Below are 13,649 nucleotides of genomic sequence, written 5' to 3'. Positions count from 1 at the left end.
GAGAAGTCTCAAACAACTCATAAAAGACGAAGAGCCAAATACATCAAACGAATGCCGGCGTGATGAACTGAGGAGCCATTTTTCCTTAAGAGCTTCCGGGTCTCCAATGAAATTCACTCAGAAAGACTCAGATGCAATTACAAGACAAGTTAATTCGTATAAAGACAACCAAGCATAACTCTCACTAAAACTGGGAGCTGAAACATGTGGGATATTATCCTGGAACACCAGAGGTTTTATCCATCTGTTCCAAGATTTTCCCATCCCGCTGTCAAATAAATGTATTATTTGTCTCCAAGAAACATGGCTGCGGGAGACGTCAGTAAAAGATGGATACACCATTTTGCTGAACAAAGCTGGAAAAATCAACGTGGAAGACCTTTTTCCGGTTTGATCACAATGGTGAATAACTCTTATGGCTGGGAGATATTACAAACTTTTACTCCAAATATCTTTGTACAAGGATCTTTACTCCATCTGACATCGTCACCGATGGAGCATTTCCCCCAGTTATTGGTTATAAACCTATATTGGAACCCTGCGATGATCTCAACGGCAAGCTTTATTAAAGCTGTGACGGCAATATTTGACCCTTGCATAACATCATACAGAGACTTAACAATATTAATCTGTGGAGACTTTAATTTTTCATGGTTTGAGGCAGCACTTAGAACCTCATCGCAAACTGGTTCTACGTATACAAGGGGCGATAAATGGATGGATGCCAAGCAAGCGAGGAACTGCAAGATGGTTAATGGCACCATTCAAGGAGACATCCCTCCAAGACTCACTTAGCAATGAGACAAAAGTCAGAAAATACTAGACTATATCTGGATCTCTTCTACATTCTGGCCAAGAGGAGATAGTCTGCTAATACTTAAGACCCACGACCGCGATCACAGCCTATTGGAACTAACCTGTGTAGTGGAGGGAGTATCAACTGCGCACCACTACAGCTGTCCAGTGAAGGTAAATGAGGGCACGAATCAGCTACGAATCAAAGATCATCACATCTGTATGTTGAGCAACCTACTGAAGGATGAAGAAACAACTATCGCGGAAAAGATAAATTATGCGCCCTTACTTATGCAATTTTGCACCAAAAAAGCAATGTGCAATTCCCAGCAACAACAAAAAAAATATGTCTTTTGTGCACAGGTCAATCAGAAGAAAAAGCAAATGCACAAGAATATCAGACAAATAAAAAGGAAAAATAGCACAATCACTGACAAAGTAGGGGCCATTCAAATCTGCAAAATGCAATATCGGAACTCGCCAAAATCCTTCAAAATAATTTGAGATGAAGAACGTGCAGAATTAATGCTTGGATTGATTATAGAAAGTAATTCCAGAGATATCTGGAAAATTTGAAACTCGAATAACAGCCAAGAGTCCAGTTTGGCCAATGGTATCTCTATGTTAACCTGGGAAAATCCTTTCAAAAATGTCTTTTATGATGCAACGGCATATGACAATATAGAGCCCTCGTTGTCAATGGATCATTGGGACGTATGCAAATCCAGAGACAAAATAATCACACTGATAAAACAGTTAAACTCTCGTGCTGGAATTCCAAGATGGCCGCCGTGGAGACGGGTCGCGACTAAGCCGCGCTCGTCCCGGGCCGCCGAAAAACAGCACATATTGCAGCCAATTCAGAGCGCCTAATGCAGATATCCCCCCCCGGAGTTACCCGCAGACCAGAGGCACCGGGCGCACTACGGAGGAGCGCCGGGAAAGCAGGGTACGCCGCTCCGCGGCGAACGCCCCTCCCCCATCGAGAGATTCCCGCCTCAGGCCCAGAGGCTCCCCGGGGCGAAGCGGGAGCGAGGACTACGCCTGAGGCGAGGGCCCCGGCAACGGAGAGGTGGAGCGACCCCCCACCGCGGGAGCCGGACCGGCTCACTTACAGCAGCGGCCGGGGTTGTGCCGGCCCCTTCCTGCAGTGGAGACCCAGGGACGGTTGCAGCACCGGACCGCCAGACGACGGGGAGAGCGTCGCGGGGTCCGGCGGAGTAAAGACGGAACCAAGTCTCACACAAGTAGGTGTGCGCCCCCGGCGCCACCCCCAGCCCCCCGTGTGCCGCCAGGAAGAAACAGCTCCCAAAGGAAAGGAGGGCTGAGTCAAAGGTGGTGGGGCAAGGGATAAATCCTTGGAGGCGGCACAAGACACCCAACGGTGCACAATAAGAAGGGCAACGGACGCAGCGCGGGGAGACGGGGGGCCCGGCGGTGGGATCGATCTGGGGGCCCTCCCCTACAGAGCCCTATACGAGGAAACCAGACCGGGAAAGGGGAACAACCCACACTAACGGACTACACCAAACAGACCCCACAGGAGACCCTAGAGGACAACTCCGTGAGTGTGAGGGGGGCTAAGCACAGGATCAAGAGGGAAATACAGCGGCCCCTGTGAACTCCAGGACACAACCATACCATGTCGAGAGCAAAAAACAAAAGCACCGTAGCCCAACAAATCCCTCAACCCACGAGGCAAGAAGCAAATATCCTTCAACTGTGGTCCACGGACGCTGCGCAACAACCTAAAGGGAAGCCACAGGACAACCAACAGCTTGAAGGAATGGCACAGGCGAATCCCAATCATTCACCCTCTAAGGAGGACATGCAAACATGGTTCCACAAACTACAGGAAAAATTCATGTCCACAGTGCAGGAAGAGTTCTCGACGATGAAAAATGATATGAAACAGGCGGTCCAAGACCTACGGGTAGATGTGGGGAAACTGGAGGAAAGAACCGACACATTGGAAAGAACACTCCAAGAGATAGATGAAGAAACGCAGCAGGCCAGCGAAACCCAGGAGCGTCTGGTGAGACTCACCCATAATCTCGAGATACAGTGTGAGGATTTGGAGAATCGTTCCAGGCGCTCCAACATTCGCATCAAAAATATGGCGGAAACAGTACTGGACAGATATTTGATGTCGGCAGTTAAGGAGGTGTTTAGAGACATCCTGGGCGCAGAAGAAACGGATTCAATCGGAGTCGACAGAGTCCACCGGGTCGGCCCTAAAAGATCGGGAACACCTGGTGAGAGGCCAAGGGACGTTCTGGTGGCGCTTTCTTCCTACCCGCAAAAAGAACAAATCCTGAGGAAAGCCAGAGAATTGGTCCACATAAGAATGAATGGTCAGGAAATTCAATTGTACCAAGATCTGGCACTAACTACACTGCAAAAGAGAAGAGCGATGGCCCCACTAGTCAAGGCCCTACAGGCGAAAGAAATCCGATACAAATGGACTTTCCCGTTCGGGCTGACGTTTACATGGGAAGGGAAACAGAAGAGAGCAACCACCTGGGAAGAGGGCCTCAGCATAATGGGCCTCCATGGTGATACGGGGGAAGGGGATCAAACAGCAGCCAGAGGAGAACAAAGGAGAAGCCCGAAAGGATGGGAAACGATCAAGCAAAAAAGGCCGGTCCCGGGAAGAGGAAGACCGTAGGAAGCAAAGATGAAAGGAGGTTAAGTCACAGAGGGAGATGAGGACAACCGTGCGACATCGTGCTGACTCCGGTAAGGGGGAGGGAGAGAGAACACAAACAGCCGCGCTAGAACCGGAGCAGGCGGTCCGGGACGGATCACCCGGCTTGGAATCGGGTAAGATATGACACTAATGTGGGGTTTAGGATCCCCCATGCACTTCTCCCCCGAGAGGAAGGAGGGCAGGGAGCTTCGGGCGCAACGCCCAGGCATCAGTAGGAACCCTCGCCCTACTCGGGGGCAACAAGTTTGGTTCTGTTATTGTTACCAGTTGGGGGGAGGGGGGGAGCTCAGAGGGGTGGTAAGGAGGGACCGGGACCACAGCCAGAGGACAGCACCGAAGGAAGGGATCGCATGTACTTCGAACTTGTGCCATATTAAATGGGAAAGATACGCATAGCGACCTATAACATAAGGGGGATGAACCATCCAACAAAAAGGGTGAAGCTGGATAAAATACTGAATAGGGAAGGGGTGGACCTCCTACTCCTCCAAGAAACACATATCAGGAAAAAAGACAGACTAAAGGCAAGGGTAAGGGGATATACAATATGGGCCCAGGCGAATGCAGCGGGAAAAAGGGCGGGGGTCCTCATTGCAATGAAGACAGGAAGGGAAGCCACTGTAGAGGACTCCATCACAGATAAGGAGGGAAGGTATGCTTTCGTCAATGCGGTGCTGGAGGGACAGAGGATCACCCTCGCGTCAGTATACGCGCCCAATGTGGGACAGGACGGTTTTTTAAGAGACACCCTGGACAAACTAGAATCCTTCGCAAGGGGGGAGGTAATCCTGGGAGGAGATTTGAACATAGCTTGGGACCCACAGAGGGACAGAAGTGCCGGAGGAACATTTAGCCATGGGGCACCTTCAAAACGGCTCAAGCAACAAATGGACCAATTGGCCCTGGGCGATGTATGGAGGGAACTCAGGGGGGACTGTGATGCCGGAAATGCATCTGAGGGACAGGGCCTCTGAATCCTTGTCCTTTTTCTGTTTTTACCGTGTGTTCTGTCATGTTTTCTGCCCAGGAGTCCATGAGGGACTCCTGGCAGTGCAGCTCTCTTTTGGTTTGGTGAACAGACCCATGGGATACCCTTATGGCACCCATGGGTAGGGGCACAACCCTGTGCCCCTAGTGTATGTTTTTGGGCACCTGTGGGTGGCCCACAGAGCAGGGTATGGGCTGGTGGCAGCTCCATGCTAAACTTGACAGGTGCTCTGGGTGTCCTCCATTTTGGGATACCCAGGCCCTGCCATTGGGATCAGTTGATTCCTGATAGAAACACGATGGCCCCTGTGGCCTCTTGCTTTCTATTGCCTGTTGTCTTGTTTTTCCCAAAGTCCTGGGAAGCCCTGGCTCTGTCCCTTCCCCCTGGCTGGCTGTTGGGTGGAAGTTCCATATATGGTGTTGTTGTGAAGGCCCAGCTAGACTGACTGGAGCCTTCCCAGTGACTGTATGTTATGGGTACCTCCTGTGGGTGGGACCTGGGTGAATGGAGTGTGTGACCAATATACACTTCTTGTTGTGGTTGTCTGGTTTCTGGCATGTGAGACAAAGACTGAGACAGCCCTGCCCGAAACTGGCCTGAATGCAGTGTGTAGTGTTGAATGGCTGGGTACTTGTCCCAATCCACATTCCTTGTTGTGAGTGTCTGAAAGGGAGGAGTGTGGCCTGAATGCACTGTGTGCCTGATTGGCTGACTGACTGCATGAATGCCCTTCTGTGTGATTGGCTGCTGTGTGTGTGCCAGCAGTGTGGATGAGGGACAGAATAGTATATCTGGGGACCTCTCACCACTGGAAATTGTTCAGAAGCATTCAGAAGCTGAGTCTCCACTCAAGAGTAACTGGATTTGCTGATCCTCGACGTCCAGCTGGAAGAAGAAGACTTGCTGTGGCATTTGCTTCGACGGAACTGAAGGTTGTCGAAATCATCGAGGACTGACCCGAGAGAGGACCTGGTAAGGCGCCCTCTTCCCGTGCTCCGAGGGACCATCGAGCACCGCTGAATCTTCGCCGAAGCTCCCTGGACGCCAGACCATCGAAAGGCTGCCGACCGGAGAAGGGGACTGCCGAGGAGACCGAAGTAAAGCACCCGGACATCGACGCTGTCGAAGTCCATTGCCGTCGACCAGGGTTCGCAGGTCTGTGCAACCGCTGGAGGCCCGTCGAAGTTGTGTTGCCCAGCCGGGGGAACCACTTGACGCCGAGCCGCCGACGACCGGAGCCGTCCGCTCCTTGCCTAAGAACATTTGACTCGAAGGACTCCCTCGTCCGCACCGTCGACCGCTTTTGCCCTGCCGGAGAAAGTCGAGGACGACCAACGCGCCGAGGAGAATCCGCCGGTGGGTTTCCCGCCACCTCACGATCCCAAAGACTCGAGCGACTCGACGCCCTTGCTGGGCTCCCGTCTCTACAATCTTTGCGGTCCAGAACTATTGTCATCGAGGTGCCCCGCACACCTCCGCCTTGCAGGACGCCGACGCCCCGACGCCGATGAGCACCGCTCGGACGAAGCTGCCGCCTCCTCGACATCGTTCTACCTCGTTTGTCGACGGACGTTCGACGCCCCGTGTCTCCCGCTTGAAAGGGAAGGCATTCAAGAAGGGCCGTCGATTCCCCGTCGCCGAACCCCGAGGTCTTCGACGTTTCTCGACGCCTCTCGACGATCCGTGACTCCTGCTTTAAAGGGGGTCATTCAAGAAGGATCTGTCGACGCCTCTTCGAAGAACTCGACTCCACCAGGTACATTGGGGGGGTAAAAACATTGTAGGAGAGAATAAGACTGTTGAACAATATATGGACTGGGCTTGTGTTATATCTCTTTATTTTACAGGTTGCCCAGGTGGGGGGATCTCCACACAGAACTGTGTCCAGTGGTAGGGGCCAGTATTCTGCCTATTGTTTCAACCCTCTGTTATCTCTCCTCTCTCTATTTGCTGGTTTCCTGCTTATTGATCTGCGTGCCATTGCTACAGTATTGTGAATGCACTGTTATGAGGTCTAATATTAGTGGTACCACTTTAGAATTGTAGATATTTATCATTATTGGTTTTCCTGAGCACAAAGTGCGTTGTTGTGATAAGTGTACATAACCCTTGAATATTAATTATATAAAGACTGTGTTTTCAGTAATACAGTGTGTGGACATTCCTTTGTGGGGGCTTGGGGATACACTGTACTTAAGAACCAGCCTGCATCACCTCCTGAGAAGCTAGGCCTTGATTGCTCGTCCATAGCTACCGTATTAGAGAATCTTGGCTGGGGTCCTCTGTGCCTCTCCTCTACCATATAGAGAGCGGAAGTACAGACCCCCCCACCGGTCTTGACAAGCTGGTGGCAGCGGTGGGATGCTTATGGTTTTAAGACTCAGTGTATAACCGTGCCACTTACAAAATATCCGCACTTTATTAGATTAAGGTTTGGGTGTGTACCAAATAACTGCATTACAGGCAATGGAGCCCATTGCAAATGGTAAATTGACTCGGATGAGCTTAGAGGCTCTCCAGAGTGCTTGTGAAGCCAGGGAGTTGGACTTTGTGGATAAGTCTAGGGCTGAGCTGATAGCTGCCCTGGTGGACTACCAGACTGATGGTGAAACCCTTGATGAAGGGGGGGATGCAACCAGTGAGGACTCTGCCCCTGGGGTTGTCGCTGAATCTGTTTCTGGGAATGCCACCATTCCTGCTGCCTCTGTTCCAAACCCCAGCAATTCCATGGAACTTGAGTTATTAAGGATGAAATTGGCCTTTGAATATCGCAAGTTGGAAATAGAAGCTGAGCTTAAGAAAGAGGAGCTGGCACAGCAAGTGGAACTCAAGAATAGGGATCTTGCGCTCAAAGACAAGGACACTGAATGTCAGAGAATCCAGCTAGAGAGAGCTAGAGTGGAGACTTCAGCTAGACCAATTGAGAGTGGCAGGTCCCCAGCCACCAAGTTTATGAAAGATTTGGTTGGTGTGTTTGTGGAGGGTTCAGATATCCTCCAATGGATTGAAGCGTTTGAAATGGCTTGTGCAATTCATGATGTAGATAAAAGAGATTGGGCTAAGTGTTTGTTAAGCAGAGTGCCTCAAACTGGATATGACTGTATTCTGAAGCTGAGTGTGGAAGAAAGGGGTCAGTATGAGTGTATGAAGTCTGCTTTGATTGCCAAGTTTGGCAAGACACCTACCCAATACCTTAAAAGGTTCAGGGATTTTAAGAAAAGAGAGAATGTGTCTTGGGTTGACTGGGTGAGTACTGCGCACATGAACATGATGGGGTGGATTGACGGTTACAAGGTGAAAACTTTTGTTGAGTTGTCCCACCTCTTGTTTTTTGAGCATTTTTCTGAAGCCTGTTCACCAGAGCTGCGTCAGTATGTGGCTGACCAGAACATTTTGGACCCCTTTAAGCTGGCTAGGTTGGCTGACAAGTGGGTCTCCCACCGGGTGTCCCCTAAGGACTCCAGTGGGAAGGACAAGGACAAAGAAAAGGGGACCTCTCAGAAAGCTGAGGAGTCCCAAAAGCAATCACAGTCGGGTAAACCAAAACCTTCCTCTCCTAAGACCCAAAAATCTAGTGGGGATAAGTCCTCTGTGGGTGGGAATAAGAGTAGTGGTCCACCTGCTGCAAAGCAGGTTCCCAGTGGTTCCAGTACCGTACCCCGCACTCCTGGCACTTGTTGGGATTGTGGGGCTCTGGATCACAAAAGGGGTGACCCCAAGTGTAAAGGTAAGGCACTTGGAGTACAGGCTGTCAGCCTGACCTACCCTTACCCCGTGGCTGAGGTGGAGGCCACTGTCCTCCCCTCCTCTACAGGAATCACATTTGGTGCTCCGGTAGAGATTTCCTTAGTGTCCCTTGGGGCCTGGGACCAGTACGCAGAAGTACTGGCAACTATCCCGCAGAACACCCATAGGTTTTTGAGAAGTGTCCTCTTGAATGGCCAGCCTTCTACTGGTTTGAGAGACACTGGGGCAAGCATGACAGTGGTGGACAGGACCCTGCTCAAGCCAGAGGACTATGTAGGTGCTCCTCTGAGAACCACCAGGTTAGCTGGTGGGCCTCCCAAATTATCGCCTGTAGCCCTAGTCACACTCATGATTGGAGACAAGACAGCAAAGCTTCCTGTCCTGGTTCAGGACAATGTCCCTGCTAACATTCTGTTAGGAAATGATCTAGTAGAGTTGGGGTTGATCTCGGATGGTCTTCCCATGACTGCTGCTGCAGTCACTAGGTCACAGGTGACACCGGGTCTGGCTGTGAGTCAGGTACCCGAGCCAAAGGCGAGGCCTAAGGCAAGAAGAAGGAAGACCAAGAAGGCCACCTCTGTGGAGGGAACACCTTCTCTTCCTGCTGTTCCGACAGCACCCATTGGGATCCATGCTCCGGACGGGCTGGGTCCAGTGGAAAACCCAAACTCAACTCCTGTGGGAGAAGAGACAGAAGACTCTCCTGTGGGAGAGGTTCTCAACCCGGAGGATCATCCCGACCTTCAATCCTTGTTAGCTGAAGGGGGACCCTCCCGGGCAGACTTCTGTAAGGGACAGAGAGAGTGCCACTCTCTCGAGGGCCTGAGGAAACAGGCCCTGTCCCAGGCACAAGGTGAAGTACAGGACGTACAGAACTGGGAGACTCCCACTACTCAAACCCAGGTGAGAGCCTTTTTGGGCCTCACTGGGTACTATCGCAATTTCATGGCAGACTATGGAACCATAGCTGCACCCCTGACAGCTCTAACTTCACCCAAACAGCCTAGGAAGGTTAATTGGACTGAAGACTGTCAGAGGGCCTTTGATGGCTTGAAAGAAAGTCTGTGTAGGGCACCTGTGTTGAGTGCGCCTGACTACAGCCGACCCTTTATCGTCCAGACGGATGCCTGCGACACCGGAATTGGAGCTGTCTTGTCCCAGTTAGATGACAGAGGGAGAGAACATCCTATCATATTCATCAGTAGACAACTCAAGGGTAGAGAACTTAGGTGGGCTACTGTTGAAAAGGAATGTTTTAGTATAGTTTGGAGCCTTAGGCGTTTTAGGCCCTACCTTACGGGGTCCACCTTCAAGGTCCAAACAGATCATAAGCCCCTGAAGTGGCTTATGCAGATGAAGGGTGAGAATCCGAAATTGCTCAGGTGGTCGATTAGCCTACAAGGGCTAGACTTCACCATAGAGCACAGACCAGGGAAGAGTCACGATAATGCAGATGGCCTTTCCAGAAGGTATGTTGACCGTCTGGATGAGGGTGTCTATCCCGTGGGAGATTAGGCACCCTCCACCTCAGTCTGGGGGGGGCGACTGTGATGCCGGAAATGCATCTGAGGGACAGGGCCTCTGAATCCTTGTCCTTTTTCTGTTTTTACCGTGTGTTCTGTCATGTTTTCTGCCCAGGAGTCCATGAGGGACTCCTGGCAGTGCAGCTCTCTTTTGGTTTGGTGAACAGACCCATGGGATACCCTTATGGCACCCATGGGTAGGGGCACAACCCTGTGCCCCTAGTGTATGTTTTTGGGCACCTGTGGGTGGCCCACAGAGCAGGGTATGGGCTGGTGGCAGCTCCATGCTAAACTTGACAGGTGCTCTGGGTGTCCTCCATTTTGGGATACCCAGGCCCTGCCATTGGGATCAGTTGATTCCTGATAGAAACACGATGGCCCCTGTGGCCTCTTGCTTTCTATTGCCTGTTGTCTTGTTTTTCCCAAAGTCCTGGGAAGCCCTGGCTCTGTCCCTTCCCCCTGGCTGGCTGTTGGGTGGAAGTTCCATATATGGTGTTGTTGTGAAGGCCCAGCTAGACTGACTGGAGCCTTCCCAGTGACTGTATGTTATGGGTACCTCCTGTGGGTGGGACCTGGGTGAATGGAGTGTGTGACCAATATACACTTCTTGTTGTGGTTGTCTGGTTTCTGGCATGTGAGACAAAGACTGAGACAGCCCTGCCCGAAACTGGCCTGAATGCAGTGTGTAGTGTTGAATGGCTGGGTACTTGTCCCAATCCACATTCCTTGTTGTGAGTGTCTGAAAGGGAGGAGTGTGGCCTGAATGCACTGTGTGCCTGATTGGCTGACTGACTGCATGAATGCCCTTCTGTGTGATTGGCTGCTGTGTGTGTGCCAGCAGTGTGGATGAGAGACAGAATAGTATATCTGGGGACCTCTCACCACTGGAAATTGTTCAGAAGCATTCAGAAGCTGAGTCTCCACTCAAGAGTAACTGGATTTGCTGATCCTCGACGTCCAGCTGGAAGAAGAAGACTTGCTGTGGCATTTGCTTCGACGGAACTGAAGGTTGTCGAAATCATCGAGGACTGACCCGAGAGAGGACCTGGTAAGGCGCCCTCTTCCCGTGCTCCGAGGGACCATCGAGCACCGCTGAATCTTCGCCGAAGCTCCCTGGACGCCAGACCATCGAAAGGCTGCCTACCGGAGAAGGGGACTGCCGAGGAGACCGAAGTAAAGCACCCGGACATCGACGCTGTCGAAGTCCATTGCCGTCGACCAGGGTTCGCAGGTCTGTGCAACCGCTGGAGGCCCGTCGAAGTTGTGTTGCCCAGCCGCGGGAACCACTTGACGCCGAGCCGCCGACGACCGGAGCCGTCCGCTCCTTGCCTAAGAACATTTGACTCGAAGGACTCCCTCGTCCGCACCGTCGACCGCTTTTGCCCTGCCGGAGAAAGTCGAGGACGACCAACGCGCCGAGGAGAATCCGCCGGTGGGTTTCCCGCCACCTCACGATCCCAAAGACTCGAGCGACTCGACGCCCTTGCTGGGCTCCCGTCTCTACAATCTTTGCGGTCCAGAACTATTGTCATCGAGGTGCCCCGCACACCTCCGCCTTGCAGGACGCCGACGCCCCGACGCCGACGAGCACCGCTCGGACGAAGCTGCCGCCTCCTCGACATCGTTCTACCTCGTTTGTCGACGGACGTTCGACGCCCCGTGTCTCCCGCTTGAAAGGGAAGGCATTCAAGAAGGGCCGTCGATTCCCCGTCGCCGAACCCCGAGGTCTTCGACGTTTCTCGACGCCTCTCGACGATCCGTGACTCCTGCTTTAAAGGGGGTCATTCAAGAAGGATCTGTCGACGCCTCTTCGAAGAACTCGACTCCACCAGGTACATTGGGGGGGTAAAAACATTGTAGGAGAGAATAAGACTGTTGAACAATATATGGACTGGGCTTGTGTTATATCTCTTTATTTTACAGGTTGCCCAGGTGGGGGGATCTCCACACAGAACTGTGTCCAGTGGTAGGGGCCAGTATTCTGCCTATTGTTTCAACCCTCTGTTATCTCTCCTCTCTCTATTTGCTGGTTTCCTGCTTATTGATCTGCGTGCCATTGCTACAGTATTGTGAATGCACTGTTATGAGGTCTAATATTAGTGGTACCACTTTAGAATTGTAGATATTTATCATTATTGGTTTTCCTGAGCACAAAGTGCGTTGTTGTGATAAGTGTACATAACCCTTGAATATTAATTATATAAAGACTGTGTTTTCAGTAATACAGTGTGTGGACATTCCTTTGTGGGGGCTTGGGGATACACTGTACTTAAGAACCAGCCTGCATCACCTCCTGAGAAGCTAGGCCTTGATTGCTCGTCCATAGCTACCGTATTAGAGAATCTTGGCTGGGGTCCTCTGTGCCTCTCCTCTACCATATAGAGAGCGGAAGTACAGACCCCCCCACCGGTCTTGACAGGGACCAAAGCGGGTTCACATATTTCTCGCATGTGCACGGCTCTATGTCACAAATTGACTACCTGTGGGCTTCTGCTAGCCTCATGGGCAAAATCCAGGGGGTAGAAAAGGGGACAATTGCACTCTCGGATCACGCCCCCTTATGGTTCGACCTGAAGCTACAGGGGAAATCTAGAGGCTTGTGGAGGTGGAGATTGCCGGAAGACATAATCCAGGACAAGGCATTGGGGGAGACCATAAGGGAAGAGATAGAAGAATACTTCACCGAAAATGATTCGGGAGAAGTATCAATCTCCACAGTCTGGGAGGCGTTTAAAGCAGTGATCCGAGGAAAACTAATGGCGCTGAAAATAACGAGGGAAAAGCAGAGGTATGCGTGGGAAAAAGAATTGGAAAGATCAATATCGGAGCTGCAAGGGAAAATACTGACACAACCCACAAGGGAATTTAGGAGGACTCTCAAACACACTCAGGGCCAACTAGAAATGCTACGCACAAAGGGAGCGGAAAGGAGCCTCCTGTACCTAAGACAAAGATATTACATAAAAGCAAATAAAGCAGATAGGTTACTAGCGAGGCAACTCCGCGCCAAACAGAAAGACATAACAATTAAAAACATCACAGACACAAAAGGGAAACACCTGACACGTACACATGACATAGGGAACGTCTTCAGAGAATACTACCAGAAACTGTATAACTCGGACCACCCGGAACCTGAAGCACAAGACACATTCCAGCAAATCACAGCGGCAGATAGGCAAGCCTTAGAAGATCCCATAAGGGAAGACGAGGTTAAAAAAGCAATAAATGAACTCCCCAAAAATAAGGCCCCAGGCCCGGACGGCTTCACTGCCCCATTTTATAAAAAATATGCGGATCAACTAACCCCGGTTCTAACCAGACTCTTAAACTCCTTCAAAGATAGCGGCAATGTGACCCCCACAATGAACGAAGCAAAGGTCCTGGTTTTTCACAAACCAGGGAAGGACCCATCATCCCCTGCCTCATATAGACCAATCTCATTGATAAATATTGACGCCGAAATATATACGAAGATATTAGCAGCTAGGCTATCCCCGCTTCTCCCAAAGCTTATTCATTTAGATCAATCAGGCTTCATCCCGGGAAGACAAACACATGACAACCTTAGAAGGATCATCCACCTTGTGGAAAAGATAGGAGTAAAGCAAACACCAGCAATCCTCTTGGCACTCGATGCCGAAAAAGCATTCGATCGAGTTGAATGGTCCATGTTATTTAAGACACTACAATGCATGGGATTTGGGGAACACTTTCTGGCTAGAATCAGAGCGAACTACAACACCCCAACCTGCAGAGTGGCCATCAATGGGGAGGTAACCGAAAGGGTAAACATATCTCGAGGAAAAAAACAGGGGTGCCCACTATCACCACTTTTATACGCCATTTTCCTAGAGCCCCTACTGATGAAAATCAGGGAAACCAC

The sequence above is a fragment of the Ambystoma mexicanum genome, chromosome 13 (assembly GCF_040938575.1).
Source record: "Ambystoma mexicanum isolate Mex_15411 chromosome 13, UKY_AmexF1_1, whole genome shotgun sequence".
Taxonomy (NCBI): Eukaryota; Metazoa; Chordata; class Amphibia; order Caudata; family Ambystomatidae; genus Ambystoma; species Ambystoma mexicanum.
The sequence above is the reverse complement of the archived record's forward strand: the minus strand, read 5'-3'. Positions refer to the sequence as shown.